This window comes from Varanus komodoensis, unplaced genomic scaffold (assembly GCF_004798865.1).
Source record: "Varanus komodoensis strain SLA01 unplaced genomic scaffold, ASM479886v1 scaffold3, whole genome shotgun sequence".
In the NCBI taxonomy this organism is placed as follows: domain Eukaryota; kingdom Metazoa; phylum Chordata; class Lepidosauria; order Squamata; family Varanidae; genus Varanus; species Varanus komodoensis.
In genome coordinates, this window is record NW_025335761.1 from 61,972,988 (window position 1) to 61,988,739 (window position 15,752).

Here is a 15,752-nt window from a genome sequence, read left to right on the forward strand (position 1 = left end):
GTGGGCCCTAGTCAGTTTGATCAGTGGCACAGCTTTATGGTCATTGTAGTCCAAACTCTATGGACTGCTGGTGGGGGGGGTGAAGGCTGCTAAGAGAGCAAAGAGCACCCGCTTTTGCACCGTCTGCCTCCCCAATTGCTGAAATGACGCCCTCAGCTCCGCAGCGTGTGAGCCGAGAGGCAAAGCCAGAGGGCATTTCTGCTCCGCTCTGGACGTTTCTGAAGCACGACACTCACCCTGCCTATTTCTCCTCTGGCAAGGCAGCGTACATGGCACTCCTCTGCTTCCCCTTGCCCTCACAAGAACAACCCTGCGAGGTAGGTTAGGGTGAGGGTCAGGGACTGGCCAGAGTCAGCCACTAAAATGCCTGGCTCTGTGAGGACTAGAAACTTGGATCTCACGAGTCTCACCGAACCCTCCAGCCACTCCGCCTCTCTGGCTCGCTCGGGGGCTGTACCAGCCGCGTCTGAATGCTTTGGCGATGCTCCGGCGTTCTTCCCGCTGCATTGCCCCTGGCCACACCGGTGCTGCAAGCGACGGCTGCAGCAGCCAAGCGGCGGGGGGTGAGCGTCCCTGCCCGGGGTGGGGGGGCCGGGGCACGACTGGCTGCAGCTGTGCCTGCCAGAGGGCGGCTTCTTTCCACCTGCAAGCCCTGGTGGTGCAGCGGGACCGGGGCTTGCGGGGATGCGGCACCGGCACCTTGGGCTTGCGGGGACCCAGGCCTCTGGGTTGCTGTATGGTTGCTGGGGACACCCTCCCCACTTCGCTGTGTGCTCTGGGAACGTCCCAGCATTTATTTATTATTTATTTATTAAAGCATTTCTATGCTGCCCCTTGCCGAAGCCTCGGGGCGGCTCACAGCTCAAATAACATACAATAAAATACAAAAATAACAATATAAAATTAACAATATAAAATAAATAACAATGTAAAAGAAGTCGCCCTGGCCAGATAAATAAGCAAATATTGTTAACAATTAAAATGACGTTTAAATAAAAAGGTCTTCGGCTGGCGCTGAAAAACAAATAACGACGGCGCCAGGCGGACCTCTCTGGGGAGCACATTCCATAACTTAGGCGCCACCGCAGAGAAAGCCCTCCTCCGAGTACCTACCCTCCTAATTTCTTTCACGGAGGGTTCCCGGAGAAGGAGCTCTCCTGCAGATCTCAAGGGGCGGGCGGGCATATATGGAGGTAAGCGCTCCTTCAGGTAACCAGGACCCAAGCCATTTAGGGCTTTATAGGTCATCACCAACACCTTGAATTGGGCTCGCTGCAGCTGGGGAGGGGGCAGGGATGGGTGTCCCCAGCAAACGTACACCCCTGCAGCTTTTCTTGCAGAATGCAAAGCTTTTGGGCTGTCTTGGTTTTAAAGGGGGGATGAAGCCCCATCTGCGGTACAGAGGATCTGCTCTTGGTAGAGACGAAAGCAGCTGGAACTGGTTTGCCGATCTAGATCAACAGAGCGGCCTGAATTTTTGGATTCTCCTTGAGCGGGTAGTTCCTGGAACAGACACGGCGCTTCCGCATTTACCATGGCACCTCCCCTTACGTGGCAAATGCACGAACTGCAGAAGCAGGCCAGCTGCAGGGCAGTGCTTCCTCCGCAGAGCAGAGCTCGGGAGGGCTTGGCCATTCGGGCTGTCCTTGTGCAGAAGACAGAGAAGATGAGAGAGGAGACGGGAACGTTGCTTGCTCCCTGGCGGAGGCAGGCCGTCCGCAGCCTCCGTGCTCCTTCTGTGCAGCCGTTGGACTCACTTCAGATGCCCTCCAGAACCGATTGTTCACATCTCTGCCTAGGAATAGTCCTTTCTGAGTTGGTGCACGAGAGGAGATGACTTCTCCCAAGATGCAGACAAGCTAGAAAGGGTACAGAAGAGGGCAACTGGAAACAGAGCCCTGTGAGGAGAGACCCTTTTAGCCTTGAGAAGGCTGAGCGGAGACGGGATGGCACTGTTCAAATTCCCCAAAGGGGACCACGATCTCTTCTGGATCACCTCAAAGTGCAGGACATGGAAGAAGAGGCTCGAGTGACAGGAAGCCAAGATGGCAGAAACATCTCCTGAGTTGTTACAGCAGTGTGACAGTGGAACCCACGACCTGAGGGGGTTGTGGACTCTCCCGCACTAGGAGCATTCGAGATGCAATGGAGCCGCCTTCTGAGAGGGACGGTTTAACTGGGAGTCCTGCAAGGAGTGGCGGGTTGGCCCCGACAGCCTTCTGGCACCTTCCAGCTCTACTCTTCTATGATTTTCACCTGCAGAAGTGGAACCGCACTTGCATGACGTGTGCATATTGACGTTTATTTGTGTACCGTGAACTTAGAGTGAGCAGTTCTTCTATAAATAGAGAGTTCAGACTCCTCGCCATGGTGGACAAGGCTGCTGAGGTCGGCTGTGCTGCCTGCTGCCCTGGAGGGCATCTTCCAAGCCCACACCGATCTCTGTCCTTAGAGTTCCTGGACCTCAAACCAGGCTCTTCAAACAGAGGACACATTCCCATGCAGGACTGTGCTTTGCCAGCCCTCCAAAATCAAGGACTGGCTTTCGTGAAGTAGGACCCCCAGCCGCTCTAGATTTCTCTGTTCCCGGGCAGCCCACTGGTCTGAGAAGAAGTGGAGGAGAGGAAGGAGGCCGCTGGAGAAAGAGAGGTTATCTGGAAAGGCCTTGCTGTGTGTCCCTTATTTATCAGGCGATCCTTCAGTGATGAGACACAGCAGGGACTTTTGGTAGCGACTTCTTGCTTGTGAAACTCACTTGCACCTGACAAAAACCACAGTCCATCCTTACACACTTTAATAAAAATGACAAAGCTTCTTGTTCTGCCATGCATTCTAGCATTTGTACTTTTCATGGCAATATTACCATTATTTTTTATATCTTAGCTTCTGGTTATTCATTTTCAGTATGTTTTTATTACTATTAGAATAGATATATTTCTATTTGATTTATTTAAAACAAATTGCATTCTCAGAGTCAGGCTTACAGAAGACCCACTGAAGTCTATAGGAGTTTAGCCTCAGCTTAAGTTCTCTTGATTTCAATGGTTCTACTCTAAGTATGACTCAACCAGGATCCAGTTGTATGGTATTAAACATATATTTATGTGGGATCTGCCTTGAATTTATTTTAAGAAGAAAGGGAGGATCTCAGTAAAAAGTAAAGGAAACCACAATTGAAATTACTCGTTGCAGGTCAGGTATCCATTCTGATTTGAAGCATCTGAAATTTTGCACAACCTGTTCACATTTTATTATTATTATTATTATTATTATTATTATTATTATTATTATTATAACATTTCTATGCCGCCCCTTGCCGAAACCTCGGGGCGGCTTACAACATGATAAAATACATTGAAATACAATAGTACATAATAAATTACCATTAAATATAACAATACAAAAAAATACATTGATTTACAAGTACAAAATTAAAATTATCAGTATAAGATAAAAATATAGGAGGAGAAAGAGAAGGAAGAAGAAGTTGCCCAGGCCAGATCATATGTTTTAACAATTGAAATGATGTTTAAATAAAAAGGTCTTTACCTGGCGCCGAAAAACCAGTAACGACGGTGCCAGGCGGACCTCTTTGGGGAGTGAATTCCATAGGTTGGGCGCCACCGCAGAGAAAGCCCTCCTCCGGGTACTTACTCTCCTAATTTCTTTCATGGAGGGTTCCCGGAGAAGGGACTCTCCCGCAGATCTCAAAGGGCGGTCGGGCATATACGGACGTAAGCGCTCGTTCAGGTAGCCAGGACCCAAGCCGTTTAGGGCTTTGTAGGTCATAATCAACACCTTGAATTGGGCCCGGGCTTCAATGGGAAGCCAGTGAAGCTGACGGAGGACTGGAGTCATGTGAGCATAACGCCCCGTCCCCGTCAGCAACCTGGCAGCTCTATTTTGCACCAATTGAAGTGTTCGGACTGTCTTCAGGGGAAGCCCCACGTAAAGCGCGTTACAGAAGTCTAGGCGGGAAGTCACCAGCGCGTGTGTCACCGTCGCCAGGCAGTCGTATTCCAGGTAGGGGCGCAGCTGATTAATCAGCAGAAGCTGAAGGAAGGCGTTCCTTGCTACCGCTGTCACCTGAGCTTCCAAAGAAAGCTCCGGGTCGAGGCGTACTCCTAAGCTGCGGACCTTATCCCTAAGAGGGAGTGTTGCACCATTCAGGACCAGGTCAAATCCACCCTCTCCGAAACCCGATCCGCCAACCAACAGGACCTCCGTCTTGTCTGGGTTGAGTTTCAGTTTATTGGCCCTCATCCATTCCCTTACCTCGGCCAAGCACCGGTTCAGCACAGCCACTGCCTCACCTGGATTAGTGGAGAATGAGAGGTAAAGCTGGGTATCATCAGCGTATTGATGATTCCGCAGCCCACACCTCCTGATGACCTCTCCCAGCGGTTTCATATAGATGTTAAATAGCAGAGGGGATAGAATGGAGCCCTGTGGTACCCCATGGCATAGCTGCCATGACGTAGAGACATGGTCCCCCAGCACTACCTTCTGGAATCGACCGTCGAGATAGGAGCGGAACCACTGCAAAGCAGTGCCTCCAACCCCCAGTCCCGCAAGTCTATCCAGAAGGATACCATGGTCGATGGTATCGAAAGCCGCCGAGAGGTCCAGAAGAACCAACAGGGATGTACTCCCCCTGCCCTTCTCCCTGCACAGGTCGTCGTACAGGGCGACCAAGGCAGATTCAGTACTGTACCCGGGTCTGAAGCCGGACTGAAAAGGATCCAGATAATCAGTTTCCTCCAAGAGTGCTTGGAGTTGTCCCGCCACCACTCGCTCCAGCACCTTGCCCAGAAACGGGATGTTGGCCACAGGTCTATAGTTAGTGGCCATCTCTGGATCCAGTGACACTTTCTTCAGGACCGGTCGTATTACCGCCTCCTTTAAAGGGGCAGGCACTCGACCCTCCCTCAGAGAAGCGTTAACCACTTCCAAAATCCAGGTCCCAATCCCGTGCTTGGAGTTATTTATTAACCAAGACGGGCAAGGATCCAATAGGCAAGTGGTGGGACGTACTCTTCCAAGCACCTTGTCCACATCATTGGGCCGCAATAATTGAAATTCCTCCAGTAATTTTGGACCAGACGGTGGCATTGGAGACTCCTCAGAGACCTCTGATTCATTAGTGGAGTCCAGCTCGTGACATTTCTCTCTCTCTCTTTCTCTCTCTCTCCCCCTCTCTGGCAATGCAGATCTCATCTGGCCTTGAGGACTGGTCCTATCTTCACAAACATATTTGAATCTCTACTCACTACTTGTGGCCATTTAAGACTTACTTTTAATATTGGTGTTTTTTCTGCAATTACCTAATATCTGAAGGAAAGGTACAGTGCAGTTCAGGCAGAAAATGACCCACAAATTCCAGTCCAGCTGACTGAGGAATGTTGGGTCTTGAGGGCCTCTTTTTGTAACTAAACATGCATATTCTAAACATGTTTGAGAGTTTGCCATCTTTCCTAGGCCATCTGGGTGGGAAACAGAATACTGGGTTAGAGGGAAGAATCTTGGCTCGTCCAGCAGGAATCTTCTCCTGTGGTGTTGCTAGCCATTGTTGGACTCTGTGTCTGGACCTTGGAGCCCTTGGGCCAATCAAGCACGACAAGGGATTGAGACTGGAAAAAGTATTTTTATTTTCAAGAATAAGTCTGATCACAACAAAGCAGCAATTGACCCTGGGAGCATGACGGAGCCCCCTTCGATGTCCCGTACGACCAGGCAGCAAGGACAGTCGCTCATGGGGTTGAAACTCCCACTGAGTTTCCCAGTTGGCACATTGGAATCCATGTGATTTCCACGCACACCCGGAGGGCTGGTCTACCTGAGGGGTGGGCAGGAGACTCAGGCTGAATATCAGGAAAAGTTTCCCACTGCCAGAGCAATACGGTAGTGGGACCAGGTGCCCAGAGAGGTGGTGGGCTCCCCCACACTGGAGACATTCATGGTGAAACTGGACAGCCCTCTGAATGGGATGTTTAACTTGGTGTCCTGCAAAAGCAGGGGGTCAGGCTTGATGGCCTTCATGGCCCCTTCCAACTCGACTATTCTATGATTCTACCATTGCACAATCTCTGGCAGTGGGTGATCCTCAGTTGTGTGACTGCTTCGTAGGTTCTCAGTTGTTGTGTTTATGCTCGGGAGGTGACTAGCCAGCCTCTGCATAATGTTAGCCACTCCATCATTGGTCCACTGAAGCAAGTAGGACTTACGATGGATACAGCCCATCCAGTGTGAAGACCATTCTTCTTTCTGGGCTTCTCTGGAGTAGGTGAGGTGTGTAACGAGAGGAAAGCTCAGCTCCCGCTTGCGATGGTCCCCACTCTGGGTGGGTGTCATCGCTTGATGGTGAGACGTTTGGAGCGGCAAATTTCCCACCGCCTCGTTTGCTCAAGAGCCATTTCAATATTACCAGTCACGTTACATTGTGGTTGTTTGGAAATAATTATATCCATATCACAGACAGTAAATAATAGATGTGCTTTCGGTAACATTTGATTCATGTTCTGTTTTAATATGGCAAACTTAGAAGTAATTTAATCTCCCAGTAAATTGAACTGGTGGGGGGTTCGTCACACAGAAGATTTCAAGTTATTAATTCCAGACAGTCTTCGTCTTGTACAATTAGTCACTGTTTGCAGCTGGAAATGTTTTATTAATTTTCCATAGCAGTTGATTTTCCACAGTTTTCTCAGTTTAAATTAAGCAGTAAGAGCTGCTGTTCTTTCTTAAATAAATTTCCTTTCCACAAAAAGACTCATGCCTCTGGCTATGTCAATTTCCCCATTTGATTAAAGTACCAGCGGGCAATTAATAACTTAATGCATTTTAAAGTACTCTTGGAAAAGTAACTTGAATGGCCAAACTTGTATAGATGAATTGATTGTTGCATGAGGTTTGACACATGCTTTTTATTATTTAAAAAAGGCATGATATCTCACAAAGGACAAATTAGGGAGAGAAGAGAATGTCACAGTCTGAGGAAGACTTAGGGCCAGTTTTTCTTGCTCCATATCAATGGTTTATGAAATCATTTATTTATTCATTTTTTTTAACCATCTATAACTGGAACAATATATAAGACCAGAGGGCTAAGGGATGCTGAGAGCTACAGTTCTTTTTGCTGTCTAAACCTGCGTAAGTTTGCATCTTTTGTCATAGGGTTCCCAAGGCATGAAGCAAGTTGTAGGATCTTTTTGTGTCTGAACGTGGTCTGTTCCAACCACGCTCTTTTTAATTGCTCCTTGAAGGCTGTCTTGAATGAGGCTGTTCTTCTCCTGTCAACCCCTTCCACCACTTCAACCACACTGCCATCATTGAATAAGTCTAAACTCTGAGTTTTTTAAAATCACACGTTATAGTATGTACATTCTGCAGAATCCATGTTGATGGAAGAGGAGACCAGCTCTGTGGGCTGCAGCGTGGCCGGGTGTCCTAGACACTTTTCCTGTCTGGGTTTGTACCCGGTTGTGCCTTAAAGTAGTTTTATTCCACTGCTGAGCCAAATAGCTGCCAGAGTGACTTCCTGCAGGCAAGAAAACAAGACGGTCCTTACCTGCAGACACAACACACAAGGAAAAAGGACTGGGGAGGAAGGAGAGGTAGGGAAGATACGAAGTTGTCTTCCACCAGGGCTGGTGGAACAGTCCCTTCCCTTCCCTTCCCTTCCCTTCCCCATGAAGGTCCTCTCATTTGGTGACCACACAGGATGTGGCCAGCAGCTTGTCCATCGTCCTGAAAGTAAAGGAAACCATCTGCCTCACTGCACTGGATGATGGGTTCTCCAGGCCCCACCTTGTCAGCACCTCCCCAGGGGCTCCAAGGCAGCTCTTTCCAAAGCTGAGGCCTCTGGAGTTGCAGATGCCACAGGCTTCAGTCCTGCACCGCCACAGGCTTCAGTCTTGCACCTTGCCAAGGAGCTCACCGGGGGCCTGTGTGCCGGTCACTGACGCTCAGCCTGGCCTACCTCACAGGGCGGTGCGGAGGAGAAACGGCGTCGGGAGGCTCTGGGATGCTGCGGCCCTCCAGCGCGTCACGGGCTCCGACGCTGCGCCGGGGGCGCGCGTGCCCGCGGGTGGCTTGCCCGCGGCGGCGTTCCCGTCCAGCCTCGCAGGGGCTGCCGTGGCGCCGGCGGGGGCCTCTCTGCCCCTGGGGAGCTGCCGCGAAGCCCCTGGAGAGCCTCCCGCGATGCGCGCCCGTGCGCCCCCGCGCCCCCGGGGGCCTTGCCGAGCGCGGCGCTCCGGCGCAGGAGGTGCTTTGATCAGACACAGCAGAGCTTCCGCACCAAGAGGACCCGAGGGGGATGCAGCCGGCCAAGCCCGGGGCTGCGGGGCTGTGCTCGTAAAAGCCTGGCTTTGCGTTCCTGTGCAGTCAGCCCTGTTTGTGGTGCTGAAGGAGTAGTGCCTTCCCTTCCCAACAGCTAAATGGAAGGCAGGAACGTTGCAGAAATAACTGTAGCCAATGGTGTTGTCCAGCGTGATGGTTAGAAATTTAATTCTGTTTGTTATTTTTATGCACTTACTACAGTTTGGAAATGTCATCATAAATGAACAATTTAGCAGAACTTCAGATTTAAATGTTGGGTAAGGGAGAAAGCAACACGGGCCGAGTCAGCCATTCCCTCTTGCTGTCCGCCGTGTGTGCGGCACCGTTGGCATTTCAGATGGAAAGGTTTTCACCGCCACAACACCAGTAAACGCAGTATTTTCTATGGCCTGGTGGGAACCGGTTCGTATGTAGGGGAGATGGTGAGAAGGACGCGCAGAGAGTGAGAAGCTCCATGTGCTTCTTTTGCCTGGTCATTTCCCAAACCGAGACGATTCTGCTGTGATGACTCAGTCCCACCCCTTGGCCCCCTCCACACACAGACACTCCTTTTCTAACTTGCCTGAGCATTTAAAGATCAATACAAAATACAAAGTGCACTGCAATCAAAATATACAATTCCACGCAGCAAAAAGCAAATCATTTTTCACCTTAATTAGTGCAGGCAGATCACATCGCTTTTGCAGAGCGAGCAAGCAAGCGAGCCAGTTTGCATGAGGAGATCAGTGCCTCCTTCCTTCCTGTTGCTTCTTTGCTCTTACAGACATCTCTTTAATGCACGGGAGGTACCTGTGGCGTGACAAAAGCTTGGCATCTCGGTGCCATCTAACAGATGTGCTCCTTTCCAGGACCCTGTGGGCCTCCAAGCAGGCTTCAGCCCCCAGCCCTGTTTCTGGTGCCCCCTTTCCGGTGAGCCCGCCATATTTCTGTGGGCATCGTCAAACCTTGGTGGGCTTTTCTCCGGGCTCTTGTCTCCTTCGGTTTCGATATCTGAAGGCAAAGGCGGGCCCACCTGTGGCCACAAAAGCAGCACAGGTTCCTTCAAGCCCTGGAGCACAATCCCGTGCACATTTAGCCCCAAAGGAGCCCTGCAGCTCCCAGCTACCCTCAGCCAAGACTTTCCTCCTGCTTCTTGGGCATGGGGATTGCATCCAGTTCATCAGATGCATAAAATGCTCGCCTCCAATGGCCAGATTTATATACTCACACACATACCCTCTGCCTGTCTGTAAAAGTTCAGGCCAGAATGAATTGGTGCCACCGAGTCTTGGCTGCTTCCTCCCTTTCCCAAAAACGATTCCTTTCTTTCATGCCTAGCTGTTCCCATGAATACGACATTGCCTCCTTCTGGCTTTTGAGTCGCTCCATTTTGCCTGGGAAGCCAGCAGCACTCGGCAGCCCGATTTGCTGTCAGAGGGCGGGTGGCCTTCCCTGCCAGAGAAACGGCCCTTCGGCAGGGACCGCTGTGCACGGCACAGGAAGCACTGCAGGCCAGCACACTCCACTCTGGCCTGCTCCCAGATCCCTTTAACGGGAGCTGCTGGAGACGAATCTTGGGCCTCGTGCATGGGAGGAAAGGGGGCTCTACTTTTGAGCAACGGACCCTGCTCAGCATCAAGGAAGTCGCAAATAGCATGCCCGGTGGTGCAAAGGGAACAGAATTTGGTGATGTGAGAACACTAGAGGTGAAGGACAGGAAGTCTGCAGTTGCTTGAGGGGGGATGCATAGATATGCGCCTTTCTTGGACCGCCGTTGTGGTGTATCTCCGACTTATGGTGGCCCCATGAATGAGGATATTCCAAAGTGGCCTCTTAGATCTTGCAAATCCCAGCTGTGGCTTCCTCTATTCAGTCCATCTATCTCATTCCACCGAGATGGACCTGCTAAAATCCCCATTGCTAGCCGGCTCGGAAAGGGGATCCTCTTAGGGATCCGGGGTGATGCAGCAAGGGAACCCCAGAGGGAGTAAGGATGCAGCGCTCCGTCCTACCACCCAGCCCGTTCTCTCCTTTCGCCTTTTCTCTCTCACACCTGCCATTCTGAAAACAGATGTGCCAAGCACAACGCAATCGTTTGCTGAACATGAAAGTGTGCGCTCGCCCTTACCTCCTCTTTGGGAATCTGCTCCTGAAATCTCTGCTCCGGCTCTTGCCACCTTCTGAGGTGCAGGTGACGCCTGGAAGTAATGCCTTTGGGTGGTGGCAGAAAAACAGGCTTGAGGGGCAGGGAGCCAGATTCCAGCTGGATGCCAGGAAAACGTTCCTGAGTGGAAGGCTTTAACTTGTGGTCCTGCATGGAGCAGGGGGTTGGGCCCGGCGGCCCTCTGGTCCCTTCCAACTCTCCTCTTCTGTGGCTCTGTGAAAAATGCCCCCTCCAGGGAATGGGTGGCCAGCACCCCTTTTCTATCCCAGTGTAGCTTATTTATTTCATTTACTGTACAAATTGTATAGTCTTTTTCCAGGAGACGTTCCAAGCAGCTTACTGAAACAATAAAAACATAGATGTGACGATGAAATACAGTACAAATTGCCACTAGTTGGCTGTCACCAGACAGGCAGTTGAAAACAATTATATTTTCCTGAGCTTTTAGTGAACCCAATCCCGGTTTTTCCTGCTGTTTTGTTGCTTTGATTGCTGTTGTGATTTGTACATATTTCAATATAATATGAATTGTTGAATGTTGCTTTGTTCTCCGCCTTAAGTGCTTTTGCTGAAAGGTGGGACAGAGATGAACAAATGCAAGGGACCCCCCCCCACTCACACACACACAGTAATGCTACAGTGGCCTTCATCCAGATGCATTGGACTACACCTCCCATCATTCCCAGCTGGACTGCAGAAGATGAAGGAGCACATTTACCCAGTGACAAAAGTTGACAATTTTACTTTAATCATAGACTAATACTTCTATAGAAGTATTAAAATTGCAGAGTCTCATTCTTCTTCCTCATCAGGGCATCTTGTTCAGGATGTTGGACCTGGATAAGGTTATAAACAAAACAAATTAGATTTCACTGGCTCAGAAGTGCAGGGACGTGATGAAGACGCTCATTATGAAGTCCTGATGGTGGCTTGTGATTTCTAGTCTAGAGGCCAGAGGATGATTGTAAGGAAAATGACGAGGTCTGACTGGGCCGTGGAGGCGGCCGCAATGCCTCCAGATGGGCAGCTATTCCGGGCCCCAAATTTAGCCAGGAAAGCTCTTAATCAGGCTCTGGCTGGAGCCAACCTGCTAGGCTCATCCCCAGCGTGCTGAAAGTGAAGGACTTTGCTGGATCAAGGCCTAAGTGAGCTCAGCCTCCCGCAGATGTGGTCCGTCTGGGAATGCTGCAGCATCTGGAATGGAGACACTATTTTTAACTGCATCTTATCTTGCATCGCTATTCCAGACCAAGCTACAGAATGGATGAAGGGGTGGGTGGACAGATGGAGGGCAGCCACATACACCTCCCAAGAAAACGGAAACGGCCGTCAAAAACGGGACACTCATGCGCACAGAATGCACACGGAGTGACTGATATGCAGTCATGCCTGGCTGGAAGTCATCACAGCCGCTGTCTCACCCCAGTGGCGTGCGCTGCGGCCCGGGAGGCTCCATGCCCAGCCTGGCATGGTGTCTGAGTGCTCTGGATGGGTGCCTGCGAGGCCAAGCACCTTCTTCCATGTGTCTTGATCTTTCAAGCAGACAGGAGTGGCCAGCAGGGCTTCAGGTGGAGGATGCCACATGAAAGAGCGGGTGCACAGCTATGCCAGCTTCACCATATACACCTGCCCGGCCTCTAAGATCTGGACTGGAGGTCCTTCTTTGGGAGCCCGGTTTGAAGGAGATCAGAAGAGTGGCTACCCGGAGAAGGGCCTTCTCTGTGGTGGCGCCCTAGGTCTGGAACATGCTCCCCAGAGAGGCTCGCCTGGCGCCGTCCCTTTATTCTTCTCGGTGCCAGGCTAAAACCTTTTTATTTTCCCATTATTTAAAATGTTAGTTGTGGTTGAAGATTGATTTTATATATTATTTCTGGATGCTGTATCTTATTTATTTTATTGTATCATCACCCTAAGATACTGTGAAGGGCGGGATATAAAAGCTTTAAATGAATGAATGAATGAATGAATGCATTAAGTTTTGTCCTCTTTTGGGGGTGGGGTTGATGTGTACATGGTGGGCCCCAATCCAGCTTCAGCAGGGTCCAGGTGGCGGCGGGGGTGAGCAGGGAAGCCGACCAAAAGCAATCCCATGGTTCAGAATAAGCAAGTGGGTGACGTCCGAGGCGGCAGCCGGGAGGGCTGAGGAGCCCTGGTCTCCCACCGGAGGTGAGTTGCTCCTGGTTGGAGGAGGAAGCTCTGCAGCAGGGAGGGGTCCGTGGCCGGCTGAGGCCACAGCCCCAAATGACGCCCACGGAGCCTGCAGGGGCAAAAGCAATGGGGACCCCTGGCTGGGCGCCCCACATGGAGGCTCGCCTGCTCACATGTTTGGCAGGGCAGCTTAAAGCCACAGGGGCATCCCTGCTTGGGAAAGTGTTTCCTTGAGGACTAGAGACATGAAAAATGCACTCTAGGCCTTGACCTGCTCCTGCTGCCACAGAAAAGATAGGCGAAGGAGAACATGGTGGAGAGGAGGAGAGGGAGAGGGAGAGGAGAAACTTTTGGCATGTGTGACAAATACAATATTACTGGCTTATGCAAGCAAATTTCTTTTGTGGGTAAAGTGTGTGTGCGTGTGTGTGCGTGTATGTGTGGCAACTTTTTCACTGAGCAGGGACCACATGCCACCCCGTCTTGCCCTGGCGTCTTGCTGGAGGGGAGCCCTGGACGCCCACCTGGGGCTGCCAAACAGGAGGGCAACAGGTTGGGGGAGACTGGCTGGTCCAGTGTGGTATAGTGGTTAGAGCATTGGTTGCCACTCAGCCATGAAGCTCCGCAACTTTGGCCCAATCACTGATGCTCAGCTTAGCCTACCTTACAGGGTTGTTGTGAGGGTAAAATGGAGAAGAGAAGGAGCAGGTATGCCGTGCTGGCATCCCTGGACGAAGATACTGTTCATAAAGGGAACCAAAACAAAAAATTAAATGATTTAGAGGCATTGTGAAGAATGCGAGGCATTTTAGCTTGTGCAGGGCCTCAAATTCACCACTAGATGGAGCCAGGCAATGGAATTCAATTGATTCATTATGTTTAAATGCCTCATCCACAAATATTACCCGGGCAGCTGATAGGGTAATATGTTAACAAAAGCAAATGTTAACCATGCCAACTATAATAAGGAAAAGCAACACCAAACTGCAAACAATCGACAATAAAAACACTTTCCTTCTACTAGAGATCACAAGAAGCAGTGGAGGAGAATGTAGAGTCACAGCACGGAGATTAAAAAGAGGTTCTTAGAAGGAGAGATTCCATAATATACTTGTCCTGAAGGTAAATTTGGAGGGGCTGAAAGATCAAGGGAAAGGCAGCACACCGACGACTCTTGCTCTCTGTAGAAAGCAGCCATGTTAAACCTGCTGGCCAGAAGGGTAAAGATCACCACTTACTGGGAAACGACAGTGTGACTTACTTCTGAGTAGCCACATAATGGACTGCACTGTACTGATTCTCTGTAATGCTACTGTTTTTAAAAAGATTCATGTATGCCGTGAGCCAAGCATAAATGGATCTTTGGCTATAGAAGCTGAAAATGTAAGTTACTTTCAAAGGATCAAAAATATGTGTGCATTTTGGGGATCGTTAATTTTGGGGTTGCATTATGAGGCTCTTGAAGGCTGCACAACACACACAAGTGGGACATGGCAAGCTGGAAACGGTAAAACGAGAGATGGCGTGGATAAACAGCACAGCACTTGGTGTGAGTGAACCAGAGTGGTTAAGGAATCAGACCATTTCTGTTCGACAAAGAAGTATCTTACTCCAGAAATGATAATCCAAGAAGCAACCGAGTGCTCTGATACTGGGGCAAGACTGGCAGGGAGGAGCTGTAAGGCAGAATCCAACCAAATAATATCATGCAGAATTTGTGCAAAACCTATCAACGTAGCCACCATCGAAATCTACGCTCCAACAACAGCTGCTGAAGAAGAAGCTGAAAACTTCTAGGCAGGTGTTCAAGAGGAAACGGAGAACACGCCAGAACAAGACATGCCGATAATCCCAGGAGACTGGGAAGCAAAAGAAAGAGACAAAGCCGAATCCCGTGCTGTGTGAGGATGAGGCTTAGGGGTAAGATGCAAAGCAGAAGAGCTTGCAGAATTTTGTGAAGCCAACCTCTGTTTCTTGCAGATCCGTACTGCAGCACCGAGTCGCTTGACGTGCGATGGACATCACCAGACGGCCAAGAAAGAAAGCGAATGGACCATGTGATTGGAAACAGAAGTGGAGAAGCTATATTCTTCTTGCCAAACCAAGACAGGAGAAGAGCGCAGTAGCAAGAAGACTCCATTCCGTCAAGGAAGCCGCAGTCTGAGGTCTGCAAGGGCTGTGCAGGGCTGCCAAGCATTTTGGAGGGCGCTCATTCACGGCATCGGCCTGAGTCAGGGATGGCTTGACAGCGCAACAGTCAGTTCAACATGGCTGGGAGAAGCAGGACACGGGGTCGGGGGAAGCCTCGCTCTCTGGGATTATTCATTCTGAGCAGGGCCTTCTTTGTGGTGGTTCCTAATCAGTGACTGGGTTTGCATGATCACTGTGGCATCTCTGAAGCTGCCCATAGGTTCTGGCTGGTTTGTTCACCAGACCCAGGACTGGGATTGGGTGAAAACTGTGGTTGCAGTCTGAATATTCAGGATGGCCGGCTGCCTGCCTGCATCACCGCCCCGTATGGCTCAGATCAGCTTTGTGGGGGTTCTTTCATGGTGCAAACTGGTGCCACTGGGGGATTTCCTTAGGAATCCTCTCTCTGTCTCTGTCTCTCTCTTTCACACACACAGACACACACACACACAGAGAGAGAGAGAGAGAGAGAGAGAGAGAGAGAGAGAGATCACCAAAATGGAGATGAAAAGAGGGCACAGATTTGCCTAGCATATAAGCAGGTATATGCAAATAAAAAATATAAATTGTTATTGCCATTTAAATAGAAATACTGTTCATCTCACCATGGTGTGAAAGTCAGTGTCTGGTGATCTGTGTGCCCACCTGTTCAGTCTGTTGTTCAGGTGCTGTTGGTGGGCAATTTACAGACCCCGGACTCTTGCTTCAGGTGTGTTTTATTCTGCAATAGGACTTGGGCAGGACAGCCCTCCAACCCAAGGACACCTTCCAATTGAGGACTGTCCCCATTAAAAGTGGACAGATGGTCACCCCGATCTCTTCTGTGTGACAGCATTTCACCCAAGCAGGGGGAGAGAGAAGTTCCTCTGCGAGAGAATCCATCTAAATGTAGCTGGCCAAATCCCCCAATCTCCAAATAACGAAAACAAAGGGA